Raw genomic sequence first — 20,680 nt, forward strand, 5'->3', positions numbered from 1 at the left:
CTTTAACCGCGAGTTTCCCATTGAGTTGTACGGAGCCCACGCTCATGTTCACACACTGCACCCGTCCTCCTTGGGGTTCCAATCTACTCACCTGGGGTGGTTCCTTGGGGTCCCAGCGAGTCTACGTGCTCTAGGCACTTTGTCTATTGAAGTCGTGACTGTTATACCATTCTTTTAGTATATGGTTCGGTCTCGCCCCGGAGCCCGCTGTGTATTGTGCTACCTCCAACTGTTCTATTGAAACGTATCGAGTGCTTTGTGTTCTATTCGCGTGTAGAGAATAGTAGAGTGTTTTAGAAACAAATATATATCATTATACAAACACTTTGTGGTTCTCCTTTCATTTGATCATTCAGGAGGTGATATTCTGGTAAAACAAGCTGCTTTACATTCCTTTAAGATTAAGCCTGAAGGCTGCTCTCCATAGCTACCACTAGGATAGCTTTCAATAAAGGTTGTCTTTAACCTATCATCAATAAGGGGTTGTTTAGACTGGTACAAGGTGTCCACTTTATTTAGTGGACAGCATATACCAGGCCAACTTCTCACAGGAGTTACCTCTCAAACCCCCTAAACAGGACATAGTGGACTATGTACTTGGTCTCAGCTCCATGATGGCTGAGTCCATGAAGAAGGCATCAAAAAACCTTGAGGCTAGCCAGGAATTACAAAATGCCTGACTTGACCAAACGGCTGTTTTGACTGTGTATCAGCCAGGACAGAAGGTATGGGTGATGGAGTCTGTGGCCCCAGCAGCTCTCCAAGACAAGTGGATTGGACCCCATACCATACTTGAGCAGAAGGAAGAGGTTACCTACCTGGTGGACCTTGGTACTCCCAGGAACCCCCATAGGGTGCTCCATGTGAACAGACTCAAGCCATATGTGGACGGGGCAGACATGGGCTTGCTCATGGCTACTGATGAGGGACAGGAGGTAGAGAGTGACCCACTCTCTGAACTGCTCTCACAGAACCCTGATGGCTCAGTGGATGGTGTAGCCTTGGCACGCAGCCTCACTGCCCAGCAGCAAACTGACTGCAGAGACCTTCTCAGCCAGTTTAGACATATGTTTTCTCTGACTCCAAGTCAGACCACCTGGTGCACTCATGAAGTGGACACTGGGGACAGTCTACCTGTGAAGAATAAGTTCTACAGGCAACCTGACCATGTCAGGGACTGTATAAGGACAGAAGTCCAAAAGATGTTGGATCTGGGTGTGATTGAACCCTCAGTTTAGCCCATGGGCTAGCCCAGTAGTCCTGGTACCTAAACCTCACACCAGTGGTGGGAAAAGAGAGATGAGGTTTTGTGTAGACTACAGGGGTCTCAATGCAGTCACTTGGACTGATGCCCATCCCATCCCCAGGGCAGATGAACTAATAGATACTTTGGCCTCAGCCAAGTTTCTAAGCACATTTGACCTGACAGCTGGCTACTGGCAGATCAGTCTAGCTGATTATGCAAAGCCCAAAACAGCATTTTCTACCCTAATGCCCTTTGGTTTGAAGAATGCACCTGCCACTTTCCAAAGGTTGGTGAAACAAGTCTTTAAAGGCCTGGAATACTTTAGTTCAGCATATCTTGATGATATTGCTGTCTTTAGCTCCACCTGGGAGGATCACCTGGTCCACCTGAGGAATGTTTTGGAGGCCCTGCAAAAAGCAGGCCTCACTATCAAGGCCACTAAGTGCCAGATAGGGCGGAGTCAGGTTGTGTACCTGGGCCACCTTGTAGGTGGAGGCCAGGTTCAACCATTGCAGAGCAAAATCCAGACCATAATGGACTGGGTTGCTCCAACTACCCAGACTCAGGTGGCAGCCTTCTTAGACCTGACTGGGTACTATAGGAGATTTGTCAAAGGGTATGGATCAATAGTGACACCCTTGAATGACTTAACTTCTAAAAAAGATGCCCACAAAGGTTCAGTGGACAGCTAGCTGTCAAAAGGCATTTGATGACCTGAAGCGGGCCATGTGCACTGCTCCCATTCTGCAGAGTCCTGACTACTCCAAAAAGTTCAATGTCCAGACAGATGCATCTGAATTGGGGGTAGGGGCTGTACTGTCACAATTGAATGATGGTCAGGATCAAGCAGTAGCTTTCATAAGCAGAAGGCTGACCCCCAGAGAGAAACGTTGGTCAGCTATTGATAGGGAGGCCTTTGCTGTGGTTTGGGCTCTGAAGAAGTTGAGGCCATACTTGTTTGGTACTCACTTCCTTGTTAAAACAGACCATAAGCACCTCTTATGGCTAAAACAAATGAAGGGTTAAAACCCCTAACTGCGTAGGTGGTCCATTTCCCTACACGGGATGGACTTTACAGAGGAACATAGACCTGGGAGTAACCATGCCAATGCAGATGGACTCTCTAGGTATTTCCACTTAGAACATGAAGACTCAACTGGTCAAGGTTAGTTTAATGTCCCTGCGTTTGTGGGGGGGGGGAGTTGTGTAGGAGAGTAGGATTTGCTTAACATGGGTACCCCCACGTTTTGCTGGTGTCTCACTGTTTTTCGACCTAGACTGGCTGTGGCCCTGCTAATCAGGACCCCAGCCTAGCTGCTTCCTCTCTAAAATGGTTTCCACGTACATTAGGTACATAACTAATTGGATTCTGGAGTGCCTTATAAGCCCCTAGTATATGGCATACTATGTACCTAGGGCAGAGGTTCCTCAGAGGCCTACCAGGGGCTGAAGCATGTATTATGCCACCCCTGGGAAGCACTCCAAAATGGCACCACAGGTCTGCTACTGCAGCCTGGGTAAGGGTGTGCCTGCACCCCTTACAGTGGTATAGGCTACCTATATCCACATATATACACAGACACATATAAACCTATAAGTCACTCCTATGGCAGGCCTTGACAATCCTGAAGGCAGAGTGCTTGGTTTTGTGTGAGAGGGTGCCCAAGCATGAGCTGAGCCCCTCTGCAGTTTTCGGAAATACTTCCTTATGGCTGTTCTGTGATACATCCATATCATATACACTTAAGTGCATTATAACCTCGCGGTAAATGCTAACTTTGGAATGGCTGCATCAAAACATGTTGTGTTTGGTGTCAAACATCTTGGAATACTACCCCCCGCCAGTTTTTCGTGGCAGGGGTAGCATTCCACCCTTCTAGAGGGAGAGACATGTTCACATTGGTCAAACCCGGTAGGACTTTCCTGAGCCCTGGCATCACAAAATGGATGCCTCTGCCACACACACGGGTCTGGCCTCCTGCTGCTGACCGAAACTCCGGCAGGGGAGGCCTGGACTATAGGTTTCCTGTCGAAGGGAGGTGTAACCACCTCCCCAGACAGGCAGATGTGTATTGGGGCTGGGCGGGAGCATTCTCTGGTGCCTTGAAGTCCTGCACTGGGGGCACATTTGGTGGCCCTGTGCGGAGTCCAGTTCAAACCGGTTGCAGGGGCTACCTGCCCCTGCTCTGGCGCAAAACTGGACAAAGGAAATGGGTGTAAGCGCCCCTCTTTCCAAACCCTCCCATAGGTGGGTCCCTAGAGTATGTCCCGCCCCCAAACTTAGTATAAGTATGAGAACCCAGTCCTTGAGACTTTAGATTCCCCTGGACGAAACTCTGCAACATATATCCTGGACCTTCGACTTTCCATTTCGACTAGAAGACGGAAGAAATCTCCCTTGGGGTCAAGGAGTGACTCCCCTGCTTGGCAGGCTCCAAAGAAGCAATTGACCAGTCTGCATCGCTGAAGCTCCCGCCGGACGCCGAAGTCTTTGCATCACCAGAAGTGGATTTCCCCAAGGCTACCCTGAGTCCACAGCAAAGCTGAGGCCCGTGGCTATCGTGGGTGATGTGGAACCGTGACCCCTGGACACTGAACTTTTGCAGCAACACTATCTTCTGGGACTTCCTCGAAGTTGTGCTTTGGGCTCTGAGTAGCCCCAGCCTTGAGCACCTCCTGCTCCGAAGATTGCTGGCCTCCACTCCACGAGTGACCCGTGGGCCAGTTTCAAGTGTGACCACTTGAGGCTCCTTTGCGATCACTAGCCTGTTGGCTAGCAGGTCCGCACAAAGGCAACTCCTCTTCTGCTTGGGCTTTCCTGGTTGCTCCAGATGTGCCCTGACTTACTATCGCTGGGTGAGTCCCTCATACCTTGCTGGTCTGCACTGCAGTCCTTTCTCTAAATTCCAGTGACTTGCCGTTACCAAGGCTTGTTGGGTCCATTTTGGTCGCCGACGCTGTAGCACTCGACAGACTTCGTGGTGCAGCTTGAATCCGACTCGTGGACTTCGTTGACACCTCCTGGACCTCGTGGCTGAAGAGTCAAGACACCCATCAACTCACCTGAAGCACCCGACATCTGTGGACATTGGTCCATCCTGCCCTCGGTCAATGGCTAGTGACTCAGACTCTGTCCCCTCTACTTTCAGGTTCCTTCCATCCTAGATCCAGGCTTGGATCTCTGCGGACACTTCTCCTCTTCAAGGCAGCAGCCGTTCTTTGCAGGCTTCCTTTGAAATCGACGACGCGACCCGACACCAAAAGACACTTATGCACCCGGCTTCCCTGGGTGAGGTAACTCGAGTACTCCGGTGCTCCTGTGGGTGCTAGCCCTGGAACTTCCTAAGTCCAAAAGGGTTTGGTCCTGACTCGATTCTAAGTGTCCCTAATCTTTAAAATTCCAACCGCGACATTGCCCATAGAAGATAACGGGAACCCGCGGTTGTGTTTACACACTGCATACAGTCCACGTGGGTCCCCTGTGTCCCTACCTTGGGTGGTTACTTGGGGTCCCAGCGATTCTACAGGCTCTAGGCCTTGTGTCTAGTTCAGTCGCTGTTCTTTTACCACTTTATTGGTATATGGTTTGGTACGCCCCTAGGGCCCAAACGTGTATTTGTGCTATTACTGATGATTGCTCACTTGTAACTTAAGTACTTCGAACTCCAGTCTCATAAAGAGACTAGAGGGGTGTGTTTTAACCTTATATATATATATATATATATATATTAAATATATACCTGGTGTGGTTGTCCTTTCATTTGATCATTCAAGAGATTATAGACTGGTAAAACGAGCTGCTTTTTACATTCTTTCAAGACTTAGCCTGAAGGCTGCTCTCCACAGCTACCACTAGGATAGCTTTCAATAAAGGTTGTCTTTAACCTATCACCATAAGGGGTTGTTTGGACTGATACAAGGTGCCCACTAGAACCAGTGGACAGCATATATCAGGCCACCTTCTCACATTGGCGTGCAGCGTGTGGGATTCCAGCTTGCTATTGTTTTACCAGATAATCTCAATTGAATTGATCAACTGAAAACCTCACCCAGGGAAGCTGGGTGCATAGGTGTCTTTTGGTGGCGGGTCGCGTCGTCGATTACAATGGAAGCTGGCGAAGAACTGCTGCTGCCGTGAAGAGGAGAAGTGTCCGAAGAGATCCAAGCCTGGATCTAGGAAGGAAGGAACCTGAAAGCAGAGGGGACAGAGTCTGGGTCACTTGCCAGTGAACGAGGGCAGGATGGACCAATGCTCACAGGTGTCGGGTGCTTCAGGTGAGTTGATGGGTGTCTTGACTTTTCAGCCACAAGGTCCAGGAGGCGTCGAAGTCCACGAGCTGGATTCTAGCTGTCCCACGAAGTCTGTCAAGTGCTGCGGTGTCGGCGACCAGAATGGACCCAACAAGCCTTGGTAACGGCAAGTCTTGTGGAAAGAGAAGAAGAACGTCGGTGCAGACCAGCAACGTCTGAGGGGCTCACCCAGCTAGGGGAAGTCAGAGCACATCTGAGGCAACCAGGGAAGCCCAAGCAAAAGATGAGTTGCCTTCGTGCGGACCCACTAGCCAACGGGCTAGCGATCGCGCAGGATCCTCGAGCAGTCGCACTGGTCCCGGCCCACGGGTCACTCGTTTAGTGGAGGTCCGAGATCTTTGGTGCAGTCAGTGCTCAAGGCTGGGGCTACTCAGAGCCCAAAGCAGAACTTCAGGAATACACAAGAAGTCGATGTACCAGCAATAGTACGCAGTGTCCAGGGGTCACGGTTCCTCGTCACCCATGATAGCCACGAGCCTCAACTCAGCTGAGGACTCAGGGTAGCCTCGGGGAAGTCAGTAAATCCACCTCTGAGGATGCAGAGACTTCGGAGTCCAATGGGAACTTCAGAATTGCAGACCGGACAGTTGCTTCTTTAGTGCCTGCCAAGCAGGGGAGTCACTCCTTGACTCCAAGAGAGATTTCTTCAGTCTTCTAGTCAGGATAGAACGTCGAAGGTCCAGGATATATGTTGCAGAGTTTCGTCCAGGGTAATCTAAAGTCGCAAGGACTGGGTTCCCATACTTATACAAAGTTTGGGGGTTGGATATACTCTAGGAACCCCCCTATGGGAGGGTTTGGAAAGAGGGGTGGTTACACCCATTTCCTTTGTCCAGTTTCGCACCAGAGGAGGGGCAGGTAGCCCCTGCAACCGGTTTGAACTGGACGATGCACAGGGACACCAAGTGTGCCCCCAATGCAGGACTTCAAAGCACCAGAGTGCTCCCACCCAGCCCCAATACACATCTGCCTGTCTGGGGAGGTGGTTACACCTCCCTGAGACAGGAAACCTATTGTCCAGGCCTCCACTGCCAGAGTTTCGGTCAGAAGCAGGAGGCAAGACCCGTGTCTGTGGCAGAGGCATCCATTTTGTAATGCCAGGGCTGTTGAAAGTCCTACCGGCTTAGACCAATGTGAACATGTCTCTCCCTCTAGAAGGGTGGAATGCTACCCCAGCCACCAGAATTGGCGGGGGGGGTAGTAGGTTATAATGCACTTAAGAGTATATGGTCCGGCTGCACCACAAACAGCATCAGAGGAGGTTCTCTAAATGCTGCAGAGGGGCTCTGCTCATGCAGGGGCACCCTCTTACATAAAAAACAAACACTCTGCCTTCAGGATGGTTAGGGCCTGCCATAGGAGTGACTTATAGGTTTTATATGTGTGTGCAATGGTAGTGATATAGGTAGCCTATACCACAGTAAGGGGGGGCAAGCACACCCTTACCCAGGCTGCAGTAGCAGACCTGTGGTGCCATTTTGGAGTGGTTCCCAGGGGTGGCATAATACATGCTTCAGCCCCTGGTAGGCCTCTGAGGTACCTATGCCCTAGGTACATAGTATACCATATACTAGGGGCTTATAAGGCACTCCAGAATCCAATTAGTTATGTACCTAATGTACATGGAAACCATTTTAGAGAGGAAGCAGCTAGGCTGAGGTCCTGATTAGCAGGGCCACAGCCAGACTGAGGTCGAAAAACAGTGAAACATCAGCAAAAAGTGGGGGTACCCATGTGAAGCAGATCCTACTCTCCTACACCCTTGTCAGTCCCTAGTTTATGTTACACATGTACCAAGGGCCTAGGTACCCCAGAGACCTCCCATGGGATGCAGCATGTATTATGCCACCCATGTAAGGCCATTTAAAATAACAACACAGGTTTGCAATCACAACCTGTGTAAGCTTGTGCTTGCACCACTTACTCAGATATAGTATCCCTAGATCTGTATCTAAATCACTACACTTAAAACCTATCAGTCACCCTATAGCAGGCCTTATCAATCCTGAAGGCAGAGTGCTGGGTTGCACGAGAGAGGGTGCCCCTGCATGAGCAGGGCCCCTCTGCAGCCTTTGGAGTCCATTCTCCAGGGCTGTCTGTGATGCAGTCATACATACAGTTTAAGGTGCATTATAATCTTGCGGTAAATGCTAACTTTAAAATGGCTTCCTAGAACCATGTTGTGTTTGGTGTCAAACACCTTGGAATCATACCTCCACACAAGTAACTGGTGTTGGAGGTATGATTCCACCCTTCCACAAAGACATGCGTGGGTCACCGGTCTACCCTGTACCAGCTTTCTTAACCCGGGCAGCACAAACTGGACGCTGCCACCCACAGACACATTTCTGCCCTCCTGCTGCTGAGCTAAGCTCGAGCAGGGGAAGGCATTACAATAGGTATCTTGTCACAGGGAGGTGTGACCACCTCCCAGACAGGGTTTAGTGTATTGGGTATGGGTGGGTGCACTCTGAGAGTGCCAGAAAGTCTGCACTGTGGGCACATCTGGTGTCCATGTGCATAGTCCAGCTAGAGCCAGTTCTGGGAGCCGTTGGCTCCTGCTCTGGCGTGAAACTGGACAAAGGGACATGGGTGTAGTCACCCCTCTGTCCTGCCCCTCCCATAGAAGGGAGCCCTGAATCTTTTATACCCTATCAAGTGGGTATAAAAGGCCTTGCCTGATTTAGGCTCTTTGGATTTTACCTGGATAAGATTCTACTAAGAAGACTCCATGTACTTCGATGGTCTGGAGTTACTCCCCTGCAGATGCAGTCACCTAAGCGCATCTGACCTGCTTGCATCTCCCAAGCTCCTGAGGACTCCAAAGATTTTACCAACAAAGGAGGTGGGTTTCCGAAGGTCCCTGAGGTCGATCTGCCCTCTCAGCAGTTCTGAGGCCAGTATCCATCATGGGGACTGCGTGACCCGAACCCCTGCGCACCACGTACATTTGCAGTTGCAGATGCTTGTTGGCAATTCCTGAGCTTGTGCATTGGACTCCATGTATTCCAGACCCTGAGCAGTATTTCCACTTAAGATCTCCGGCCTCCTCGCACCGAGTGCTCCGTGGGCTGGTAGTTCGCAATCTTGCTCGAGGTCTCCTCGCGATCCCTGGGCTGTTGGCCTGTGTGTTCTGGCGAGGGTCACCTTGTTTGTTCTTGGGATCACCTGGTTGCTCCAGATGTGCCTTGTCTCTCCATTGCTTGGGGAGTCCCCTGGACCTTGCTGGTCTACACTGTAACCTGTTTGTCCTTGCTGCATGGGTTGTATTTGCCAAGGCTTGTTGGTGCTCCAGCCAGACATCGACCCCTCCGCACTCGACATTCTTCGTGGGACAGCTCACTTCCGGTCTCTGGTCATCCTTAACGTCTCCTGGTCCTCGTGGCTGCAGAGTCAAGCAACGCCTCAGCGTCCCTGAAGCATCCGACATTGGTGAGCATTTGACTACCGAGCCCCTGGTCACGTGAAGTGACCCAGACTCTGTCCCCTCTGATTTCAGGTTCCTTTCACTTAGAATCCATGCTTTGATTCCACCGGACACTTTTCACTTTCACGGCAGCAGCATTTCTTCCAAGTTCCCCATTAGAAACAACGGTGGTTTCCGACACCATTTGAATCCAATGTACCCGGCTCCTCTGGGATAGGTAACGTGGGTACCTGGATATCCGCCGATGGGTTGGCCCTAGAACCTCTTAAGTTCCAAAGGATTTGTTCGAAGTCCTCCTAGAAGTGTCCTTAACTTGTAACTTTCCAACCGTGACTTTCTCAAAGAGTTGTACGGAGCCCGCGCTCGTGTTTACACACTGCACCCGTCCCCCGTGGAGTTCCGATCTACCCCCTTTGGGTGATTCCTTGGGGTCCCAGTGATTCTACATGCTCTAGGGATTGTGTCTATTCAAGTCGTGATTGTTATACCATTTTTTTAGTATATTGTTCGGTCTCCCCCTGGAGCCCGCTGTGAACTGTGCTACTTACAACTGTTCTATTGAAACGTATCGAGTGCTTTGTGTTCTATTCTTGTGTAGAGAATAGTAGAGAGTGTTATAGAAATAAATACATATTTTTTATATAAACACTTTGTGGTTCTCCTTTCATTTAGTTATTCAAGAGGTGATATTCTGGTAAAACAATCTGCTTTACATTCCTTCAAGATTAAGCCTGAAGGCTGCTCTCCACAGCTACCACTAGATTAGCTTTCTAAAGGTTATCTTTGACCTTGGACATCATAAGGGTCGTTTGGACAGGTGCACGGTGCCCACTTTAATTAGTGACAGCATATAACAGGCCAACGTCTCACACATGACTGGAGGAAGATCTTGCTCTTATCTCACTGCAAAGACCTGGAACTCCGTGCCTCAACATATCAGGCAATAACTGTCTCTGTCTCAATTCAGGAAGGACCTCAAGACCTGGCTCTTCGACTGAACCGCAGATCCACCCCCACATCTTCCAGCGCCTTGAGACCTCAAAGGGTGAGTAGTCGTGCTTTACAAGAACCCTGACGATTGATTGATGGTAGAGCCATCTGAGCCTCAGTCATCAAAAACCCAGAGGTTCCCATTGCTAAACCAGACAGAGACCCTCAAGTTCAGTTGATGGGGTCCCCACCATTAGAAGGTTCTAGAAATCACAGACCTCTTGTGATCTTTTTGCAGCTGGTCCTCTCCTTGAGCTTTGTTTTTAACTGATAAGTTTTATACAGTAGTGGTATATCCTGTTGTAACTCAGCTGCATGTCTTGCATCTGTTCCACAGTGATCGAGAATGCATTTCTCTTCCATTTCAGATATCCTGGCAGTGATGTGGTATCTGTCTGATGGTTGATGTCCCCTTCACTAATGGGAGGGCAGATCTTGATTAGCCAATGGATTTCGGCTACTCAAGAGCTCAAACCCCACCACCTACCATGTTCAATTAATTGACAAAGGCCTGAACCAATCATAATCAATATCTCAGTAGTAAACTCTGCCACTTAAAGGAACCATTCCTGCATATTCTGACTAAGATTTTGGTGACTACTTAAGATCCCACATTACAGCGACCTAAGAATAATTCCCGAAATCACATTTAAGTGGACACTGTTTTTGGATAACTCTACTTGTCTGCGATAGTGGCAACTACCGGCACCAGTAGGCCATGTCAAATGTGGACAATGTAAAGCCTGTGGTCTCACTATTGAAACTAAAGTGTTTCAATTGAACAATTGCACGGTGCCCCTAAAAACATTGACAAATTGTAACACTAAGAATGTGATTTACGCCATTGTCTGTCCCTGCAATAAGATATATGTGGGTCAGACCACTCAGAGGATTAAATGCCGTATCCTACAACACTGTAGCAGAATAAGATGCAATACCACGGGGGCCCCCATGGTTGAACATTTTTCAGCATTTAATCACCCCCCTGAATCGATGAAATGGCTAGTTCTGGAGGCCATCACTCTGGGTATCAGGGGAGGCGACCTGGGAGCAATCCTCAACACTCGTGAATGTAAATGGATGGACAGGTTTGACTCTGTCCTCAATGGCCTTAACGAACTTGACGCTACGTATGCACAATTATCCCTGTTGAATAACACCTAGCCTAAAATATGGGGTAATCTTGACCATCCATAATCATTTGCTGCATGACACATTTTTTCCGCCCCTGGAACCTACTATTGCCTTGATTCCCTTTCAAAATCTGAACTACACTCTATCTAGACATATATTGTTATCTTGTTGAGGGCGATTTATCTCTGCTTCAGAATGTAAGCTGCTTTTGCAGTCAGGTCACTACCTCGTTGCATACATTTTAAATAGGATACGTTAATGCTTGCCTCTATTTTATATGCTGCTCTATGATTTGTTTTTCATGTTCATGGCTTCCAAGCTGACGTACATTTGACTAAGTGGCTTTACCTATTTTTTTGCATTAACGCACAACGCTGAAAATATTATGCTTCAATGTTGTAAACAAGAAACTTAGAGTGTAAGCTGTAACACAGCAGTTTCAATTGACACATTTAAGTGCCCTTCGCGCGCCTTTGAACGCTGTCTGTCGATCACGGGTTAACACTTTCAGTTTTGCAGCATCTGAGCTTTCAGCTGCGTTGTTACAGACACACCCCCTGCCCCGGTCCAATGGGCTCGTCACGTGCCTCTTGCTGACGTACTTGTTTTCGTCAGTTACTTAATGAGCGACCTGACACTTCCCAGGGTTAGCTGTCAGATGTTGTCGACGCTACCTGGGAGGTATGTCATGCCGCGGAGCAAGCGCGCGTCTTCCAAGAGATTGCAATTCACCGCGCTTCTCACTTTCTTTTTGCTCCACTAAGAGATTAAAAGCTGCCCCTCTTCACCTCTCCATTTGCTATTCTTCCGTTGTTGGCCACATCGTAGTTGGGTTGAGTTATAATAAGAACCATATGTAATTAGTTTCCATGCTTTAGAGCCGTTAGGCGGTTTTATATATTTTTTCAAGTTTTGATTTTGTGAAACGCTGCGAGCTTAATCTCTCATCTTCGCCTGCCTCATACTTATTGTCCGGGCTTTCAGAGGTTGGGGCTTGTTACGTGTTAAGTCCATAACACGCTGGATGTTCTTCTTAAATTTAGCGGATTCATATCCTCCAAACCCCGCAGCGCTGCCCATAGTTACCCTTGATGTCCCCTCACGGTGACTCCCTTTTTAGACATTTTTAGATACATTTGCCCCCATAGTTTTCCCGTCACTTGTGTGGGTCTTTTGATGTTTGTACCTTATTTGGTTTTGGTACATCTTCAAACTAAGTGGTGATTTGAAATTCAATTTCTTTACCCCCCCAGCGTTGGTTACTTTTGAACCACTGCCCACTGTGATTCATCACATACCGACAAGAATATTGCCATCAATAGCACCGGTTGTTCAACATTGAATGGTGAGTAATACACCATCTTGCTTTGGCCAACAGGCCCCAATTGAGACCTCATACAGATGTACAATCTCCCCTTGTTCCGTCTTTTTGTTTTTGTTTTGTTTTAGGAGCCGTTCGGGCCCACTCCACAAATAATCCAGCATGAGTTTTCCTTGCTGTTGCTGGTAAATATCATCTTATTTCTACCTCATGACAATTAATGATCCTAGAGACACACCGTATTAATACTACTCATTATCTCTAGGTGTAAGTCCTTCTTCCCTACCCCCCGCTGGTCCTGAAGAAGACCCCGCTTCCAAGATTTCCTAATTGCTGGCTCGATTAGGGGTCGAAACGTCGACGACTTTTCCCTTTGTTTAATACACAAGACTGACAGTGATTGTACAACTGCTTTTCTTGCTAATGTTATTGCATTTGTGTTATTGCCATTCGAGTGGCAGGTTAGGTCTTCAAATTCATTTTGGATGTTCTAAAACACACGACCTTCCCCTTCACTTTGTCTGCACTTATCCCGATTTATGTTGCACTTTTCACTTCACTTACACCCGTAGTAATTGAAAATGATGATTGTGACATGCATTTGTCTATTTAATAGGTTGAAATGTTGACCCTTTTCTATGCTGAATATGATTAAATGAGGTCATTTGTGTATCTCAATAAGGTGTTGTCATAACTCGATTTAAGTGTATACTCACATACTTGTGTTTTTATTAAGATAAACTGCTCCACTGTGACTGTTTTTTCATATACCGAAGGATGTGGAGGCTGGGTTTGTGCATCTTGATGATGCTAAAGGATGTTCAGGCTTTATTTGCGCATTACGATGATGCTGAAGGATGTGGAGGCTGGGTTTGTGCATGTTGGTGATGCTGAAGGATATGCAGGCTGGGTTTGTGCATATCGATGATGCTGAAGGATGTGGAGGCCGGGTTTGTGTGTGTCGATGATGCTAAAGTATCCTCATCCTCGGACCCTGTACGTCTGCCTGAGACAACACCTGGTGGCCCTCCGCCCTCGGGAATCCACCCACTCCCACGGACCACGCACAAAACCTCTGCATCATCCTCACTCGTCCCTCTCCATGAATCGCCAGATCAATGCCGTTGCTTCCACCAGCTTGCGCATCCTCCAAGACCCTCAAATGGATCCCCCCGACTGCAGAAAGACCATCACCCACTCGCTCATAACCAGCAGACTGGACTACGGCAACGCCTTATACGCCAGAATCAACAGAGCTCTACTACAGAGACTCCAGACCATCCAGAACGCCGCTGCCAGACTCGTCCTTGGGACTCCGCATCACAAACATATGACCCAACACCTGCGAGAACTTCACTGGCTCCTCGGCGAAAAGAGGGTCACCTTCAAACTCCTCACCCACGCTTACAAATCCATCAACAACATCGGACCCAAACACCTCAATGAGAGAGAGTTTCCTTCCACGTACCCAAACGGAACCTCCACTCCATCAACCTCACCCTGGCAAGTGTCCCCCACATTCACAGAAACAAAACAGGAGGGAGAGCCTTCTCCTACATAGCTGCCAATACCTGGAACGAGCCGTCCGTGAACATCAGATGCTCCCCAACCCTGCAAACCTTTAGAAAGGACCTCAAGACCTGGCTTTTTGACTGATTCGAAGCAACGACTGATCTGGAGCTGCCCCCACCCCTAGCACCTTGACACCCTCAGGGTGAGTAGTGTGCTTTACAAACCCTTGAATGATTGATTGATTGAGGGATGTGCAGGCTGGGTATGTGCATGTCGATGATGCTGAAGGATGGGTAGGCTGGGTTTGTGAATGTCGATGATGCTGAAGGATGTGGAGGCCAGGTTTGACCATGTCATTTGATACTGAAGGATGTGGAGGCTTGGTTTGTGCATGTCATTGATGCTGAAGGAAGTGGAGGCTGGGTTTGTCCATGTTTGAAGATGCTGAAGGATGTGGAGTCTGGGTTTGTAAATATCGAAGGTGCTAAAGGCTGTGCAGGCTGGGTTTGTGCATGTTAATGATGCTGAAGGTTGTGGAGGCTGGGTTTGTGCATGTCCATGATGCAGAAGGATGTGGAAGCTGGGTTTGTAAATGTCGATGCTGAAGGATGTGGAGGCTGTGTTTGTCCAGGTCTATGTTGTTGAAGGATGTGGAGGCTAGGTTTGTGCATGTTGATGATGCTGAAGGATGTGGAGACTGGGTTTGTCCATGTTGATGAAGGTGAAGGATGTGGAGGCTGGGTTTGTGCATGTCTATGTTGTTGAAGGATGTGGAGGCTAGGTTTGTGCATGTTGAGGATGCTGAAGGATGTAGAGACTGGGTTTGTAAATGTCGATGATGCTGAAGGATGTGGAGGCTGGGTTTGTCCAAGTCTATGTTGCTGAAGGATGTGGAGGCTGGGTTTGTGCATGTTGATGATGCTGAAGGATGTGGAGGCTGGGTTTGTCCATGTCGATGATGCTGTAGGATGTGGAGGCTGGGCTTGAGCATTTCGAAGATGCTGAAGGATGTGGAGGCAGGGTTTGTGCATGTCGATGATGCTGGAGGATGTGCAGGCTGGGTTTGTCCATGTCGAGGATGTGGAGGCTGGTTTTGTTCATGTTGATGATGCTGAAGTATGTGGAGGCTGGGTTTGTGCATGTTGATGATGGTGAAGGATGTGGAGGCAGAGTTTGTCCATGTCTTAAGCATGAGTGCAAAAAACTTGAGCGTGCCTGGAGCTCTAGTGAGTATTATCCCCTGGCTAAGGGTAATCTCAGGCATAGACAAAAAACGTACTATGCTGCGATTACACAGGCTAAGAAGCAATATTATGGATCCCACATTGAGCCGAGGCAAAATAACTCTAATTAGATTTATGCAATAGTTCAGAGCTTTATTTCTCCCATGGCGGAGTCGAACTCAATCCCTGCCACAGAGGCCTGGTGCGACACTCTGTCCAATTTCTTTATGAATAAAATCCGCAGGATTCAGGTGGCTTTTACATCCTTCTCAGGGCCTCTCTCCATGCTGTGTGTCTCTACGCCTGCTATTCCTAGGCACTCTCTACACTCTTTCTCTCTAGTAGATCTGCCTAGCACCCTCAATTTTGAAGGGTTTGAAATCAGGCTCGCCTGCTGACCCCTGCGTGGACAGATTGTTAGCTGTAGTCGCGGAGATTATCAACCCTGAAGTGAATAACATCAAACTTTTCCCTTCTTGAGGCTCGTGTGCCGGAGGCTTGGAAGAAGGCTAAAATCCTCCCTCTTCTAAAAAAGCCCGCCCTTGACCCTGAGATCCAGGGAATTACCACCCCATCTCCCTCTTGCCCAGCCTAGCCAATGTCTGTGAATAGTTGGTGACCAGACAACTTACTGAGTTTGTTGCAGGGTCGGACCTCTTGCTTCCAGCCCAGTCATGGTTTCGATCCTCTTATAGCACTGAGTCAGCATTGGTGGAGGTCTCCGAGGCCATTCGTGAGTGTCTGGATGACAGCAGAAGAGCAGCTTTAGTAATGCTCGACCTATCGGCAGCGTTCAACACGGTCCCACACTCACTGCTGCTTGCCCACCTCACTGAGATTGCTGTCTCTGGCTCTGCCTGGGGCTGGCTTAGGTCCTTCTTGGAAGGGTGGGTGCAACAGGTCTGGCTGCCGCCGGCTGCGTCAGCCCCGCAGCCGGTCGCCACAGGGATGCCGCAGCGGTCCTCCCTTAGCCCGCTTGTTTTTAACATCTATGTAACTCCTCAGGTCTACTTGGCTGAGGACTTGGGGGCTAAGGTGATTTCCTACGCAGATGATACCCAGCTCCTTTTTTCCCGGGAAAAGGATGCGGACTCTGTATCCTCTGTCCAGCACTGCTTGTCTTCTGTCATCAAGTGGCTTGCTGCCGGTCAACTTAAATGCAACGAAGAAAAGTCTGAGATTCTCCTCTATGGTAATTTCCCCTCCAGTTTCAGAGACAGTCTGGCCTCATGGGATCCGCCTACCAACATCCAATGGGAAATCCGCTAAGAACCTGGGAGTGTGGTTTAAGGACAGTTTATCCTTTTTTACCCAGGTTAAGAAGCTCTGAGGTAGTTGCTTTGGTCTCATTAAAACCTTAAGGAGATTCCTTGCTCTTCTCCCTAGGCCTGCTAAAGAGACGGTCATGCGTGCTTTGATTCTTTCCCGTTTGGATTATGTCAATGCCTTGTATGTGGGCAGCCCAGGGTACTCATTGAATAAAATCCAGGCTGTCTAAAATGCGGCCGCCAGGCTTCTCCTTTGAACTTCCAATAGGAGTAGCGTGCGCGAACATCTACACTCACTTCACTGGCTTCTCGTGGCCGAATGGGTCAAATTGAAATCTCTTGTCATTGCCCATCTTGCCCTCCATGGTCATGGTCCCGCCTATCTGCGGTAGCGGTTTTCCTTCTATGTCCCACTGAGACAATTACGCTCATCAGCACTTCTTCTAGCTCAAGTGCCCCGTTTTATTCGCCACAGGCTGAGCGGCTCTTCTCTCGCTGTGAAAGCCACCCAGGCATGGAATGCCCTTCCTTTTGCTCTTCGCAATCCCAAGACCCTCTGGCCTTTAAGAAACATCTAAGAACCTACCTTTTCGCCTAGTGTGAGTGTGCTGACTCCTCTTGGGTTTGCGCCGGGACACTCTTCGGAGTAGCTGCACGCGTTATAAAATTATATAACATAACATGTCAATGATGCTGAAGGATGTGTAGGTTGGGTTTGTCCATGTCAATGATGCTGAAGGATGTGGAGGCTGAGTTTGTCCATGTTTGATGATGCTGAAGGATGTGGAGTCTGGGTGTGTGCATGTTAATGATGCTGAAGGATGTGGAGGCTCGGTTTGTCCATGTCGATGATGCTGAAGGATGTAGAGACTGGCTTTGTGCATGTCGATGATGCTGAAGTATGTGGAGGCTGGGTTTGTGCATGTTAATGATGCTGAAGTATGTGGAGGCTGGGTTTGTGCATGTTAATGATGCTGAAAGATGTGGAGGCTGGGTTTGTCCATTTCGAAAATGCTAAAGGCTCTGCAGGCTGGGTTTGTCGATGTCGATGATGCTAAAGGATTTGGAGGCTGGGCTTGAACATGTCGAAGATGCTGAAGGATGTGGAGGCTGGGTTTGTGCATGTCGATGATGCCGAGGGATGTGGAGGCTGCGTTAGAGCATGTTGATGATGCTGAAGGATAAGGAGGCTGCGTTTGAGCTGAATCTTCCAGGTCCAAGGACGCAGTTGGCTGAAATGCCAACGACATGTGAAAAGTTCTTTAGGGGTGTTAAGAATTCAAGTGGGTGCCTCGGGCATTAGCAATAGATTATTTTTTATTATTTTGGTTTAGAACAGAACAATGTTGGCAGGGAGGCTGTTGACAATGACTATGTGGGAGGAAGGACAGAGCAGAGATTGACAGGGTCAGACATTCTGAACATCTCTGTACTGTTAAAAAAGGAAATACTATCCAATGTGGACTTTGGAACCAGTCACTCTACGGGTTTTTAAAAAACTCCTGAACAAAAGTAGGATCTGTGGAGCTGCCGAGATCTGCAGGCACTGACGCACCCATGGCACCCCTGGATGGTCCTAAATAGTGACACATCTTTGCACTTTCAATCTTACTGCAGGCACAACTCCCGTTGTCAGTGCCCTCCCTCCCGTTGTCCGTCATGCCTACCATTTGCAATAGGTCTTGCATTTACGCAAGTTTGAGCTATTGGCATTATAAATGACAATGCCTTTTATTTGTTTTTTCTTTTAAACATAATAAAACGCATTGTCATTTACAATGCCAATAGCTGAAACTCATGTAAATGCGAGACCTATTGCATTGCAAATGCATGGTTTTTATTGGCCATTATTATTTCCCTCGAGGTCCGACAGCCGCATTATCCCACCACTGGTAAGCAGTCAAGCTGACTTTCATTGCCACCTCCAGCATGACTGCCCACCGTGACCGGCCTCGGCGGCCATCTTGTGAGTGGCAAATGGAGCCGAGGGGGAAAGTTGTGCGCAGATGACGATGTCATCTCGCACTTCCACGTCTCTCCTGGGCAGCTGCAACAGTGGCAGGGGCTGCCAGAGAGCAGGCTGCAGCTAGAGAGGGGAGGGGACTACTCACATCTGGGCTGCAGCATCCCCCTCCCACCCAACACTGTCCCTACCCCACCATTCACCGCCTCTCCTGCACGGGGAACCAGGACCAGCAGTTGCTGGTGCAACTTTTCCCAATTTCCCATAATGCAATTGTTGGATTTTCTTTATATCGCCACTTGACTCCCTGGAGGTTGGGTGCATGTTGCAAACCCTTCTCTGACTCCACTGCCTTAAAGTATTTCTGCCCGGTGTGCGCTGTGAGGGCTTCTTCATATGATGACTGTCCTGCTGCACCCCCTTCTGCGCCTCCATGTGTGAATATCTCGCTTTACAGCCTACTTCGCACCCAATTAGAGAGCCTGGCTTTAATTTAGGAATTTGCCATCTGAGTTTACTCTTTGGGGTTGTTGCGTCATAATTTATGTTGCAAAAACTTGTTAAGCAGCCTGTTTTTATCTCAGTTAATTCAATAGGGTTTCATATGTGTAAAGGGATAACTTTGGATGCTGGAGCGAAGTTAAGCTACCCGTGCATGAAAGGGGCAGTTGTGTCTACATAGCTGTAGGAGACAAGTCTGCCTTATGTGTATAAAGGGCAACTTTCTGTGGTAGAGATTGCTGTCTACAGATGTAGAAAAGGATAACGCAGGCTGCACAGCTGCAGAAGTGAATTTTGTCTACAGTTATGCAGAAAGGACAACTGGCTAGAGTTCCGCGAAGTGGCAAAAAAATCTCCGCCGCACCACACGGATCTCCGCAAGTGGTGGAGTTCTATAGAAAAATGCTGTTTGCGGTAATTGCACAGTGCCTGATGCTTGTCCGCACTGTGCAATCATTGCGAACTGCACCTTGCACACCGCATGCTGTCCCTTCTTTACTTTTCTGCCGCTCAAGTAGATTTTTACTCATGCTGCAGCTTTCTCATCTTGAAAGGGCAGTTTCTCTTTGCGAGTGGTCGCGAGCAAACGTGACCACTCGCAATGAGAAACCTGACCACCCCACGTTGAGAAATCTCACTTGATGTTGACGAATGCTACCGAGGAAAAAACTCGGAGCAGAGTTTTTTTCGGAACTCTGCAAGCTCCGTGTTTGTTTATTGGGACATGTGCTGGAGCATAATAACCCTGTGTGGTCCTCAGAGTGAATGCATGCTGGTTCAATACGAGGTATGAAGAGAGGTTTGACAGGCGTTGCAGTCATCTAGTGCAGGAAGCATTTGTTGATACGATGCCAAGATTGTGACCAGTTTCGTGACTTTATTTATGTGTTGGCTACTACACCTTCTAACAAATGTGTTTGATGCTATCCTTCAAACTTGCACATAGGACCTCAAAAGAGTACGATTTATAATATTCACCTGTACAGTTCTTGGACAGTGCAATAAAAAATAGCATCTCCTGTGTTTTTGGAGAATGAAATGTATAAGGGTGCACAACAGTAAACACATCCCTTGACCCTGCCCCCGCCGCCCAGCTCAACCAAATAATGGTCTGCCCTTCTGTGCCCAGGTCCTGAGTTTGAGGCCCATCTCCACCTGCGCCTCATCCCTGGTGCTCCAGTGGTGAGTATTGTCTGTCTGTCTTTCTGTTCTCTGTATTTCTTTCTGTTTCCTGTATTTTTTGTATTTCTCTACTCTATTTCTCTTTCTGTGCTAAATCTCTCATTTTATCTCTCCTTCTGTGCCCATTTGCTTCTGTGCCCCTACACACTTTCCACCCTTGCTCCTGCGACACTGCTTCCTCCCAGCGCCCCTTTCTGCCTCCCACCTGACCAGCACCTCCCCAGTCCCACCACCACTGAATGGAGGCCGCTGCACGTTGAAGGAGCAACCTCACTGACCTTGTCGGCGTGCGTTGGTCCCCCGCCGTGCAGCTCCACCTAATAGTGTTCTGCCCTCCTGTGCCCAGGTCCTGAGTTCGAGTCCCTTCTCCACCAGCAGGCTCCCGCTTGCACTTCATCCCTGATGGTCCAGTGGTGAGTATTGTCTGTCTGTCTTTCTGTTCTCTATATTTCTTTCTGTTTCCTGTATTTTTTGTATTTCTCTTTTTGTGCTAAACCTCTTGTTTTATCTCTCCTTTTGTGCCCTTTTGCTTCTGTGACATTCTCTGCCCCCTTCGCGCTTCCCGCCCTCGGTGCTGCCTACCCCTCTGGCCAGACCCTCCC

The 20,680-nt window shown here is 48.6% G+C and overlaps 1 protein-coding gene and 1 long non-coding RNA gene across 2 annotated transcripts in view; both read left to right on the forward strand.

Annotated features, from left to right (window-relative positions):
- LOC146822458 (uncharacterized) overlaps nucleotides 1–10,011 on the forward strand; it is a 326,778-nt gene extending 316,767 nt beyond the window's left edge. Inside the window, exon 6 of the mRNA XM_085610060.1 lies at nucleotides 9,952–10,011. The gene's annotated coding sequence lies outside the window, so the exon portion shown is untranslated. The remainder of the gene's footprint in view (nucleotides 1–9,951) is intronic.
- A 2,348-nt stretch (nucleotides 10,012–12,359) lies between these two features.
- Nucleotides 12,360–13,104, forward strand: LOC146822459 (uncharacterized). The gene is made up of 3 exons (XR_014963312.1): nucleotides 12,360–12,453; nucleotides 12,558–12,614; nucleotides 12,695–13,104. It is a non-coding gene; the product is annotated as an uncharacterized LOC146822459 (long non-coding RNA).
- Nucleotides 13,105–20,680: the final 7,576 nt, after the last annotated feature.

Source organism: Triturus cristatus, chromosome 6 (assembly GCF_964204655.1).
Source record: "Triturus cristatus chromosome 6, aTriCri1.1, whole genome shotgun sequence".
Taxonomy (NCBI): Eukaryota; Metazoa; Chordata; class Amphibia; order Caudata; family Salamandridae; genus Triturus; species Triturus cristatus.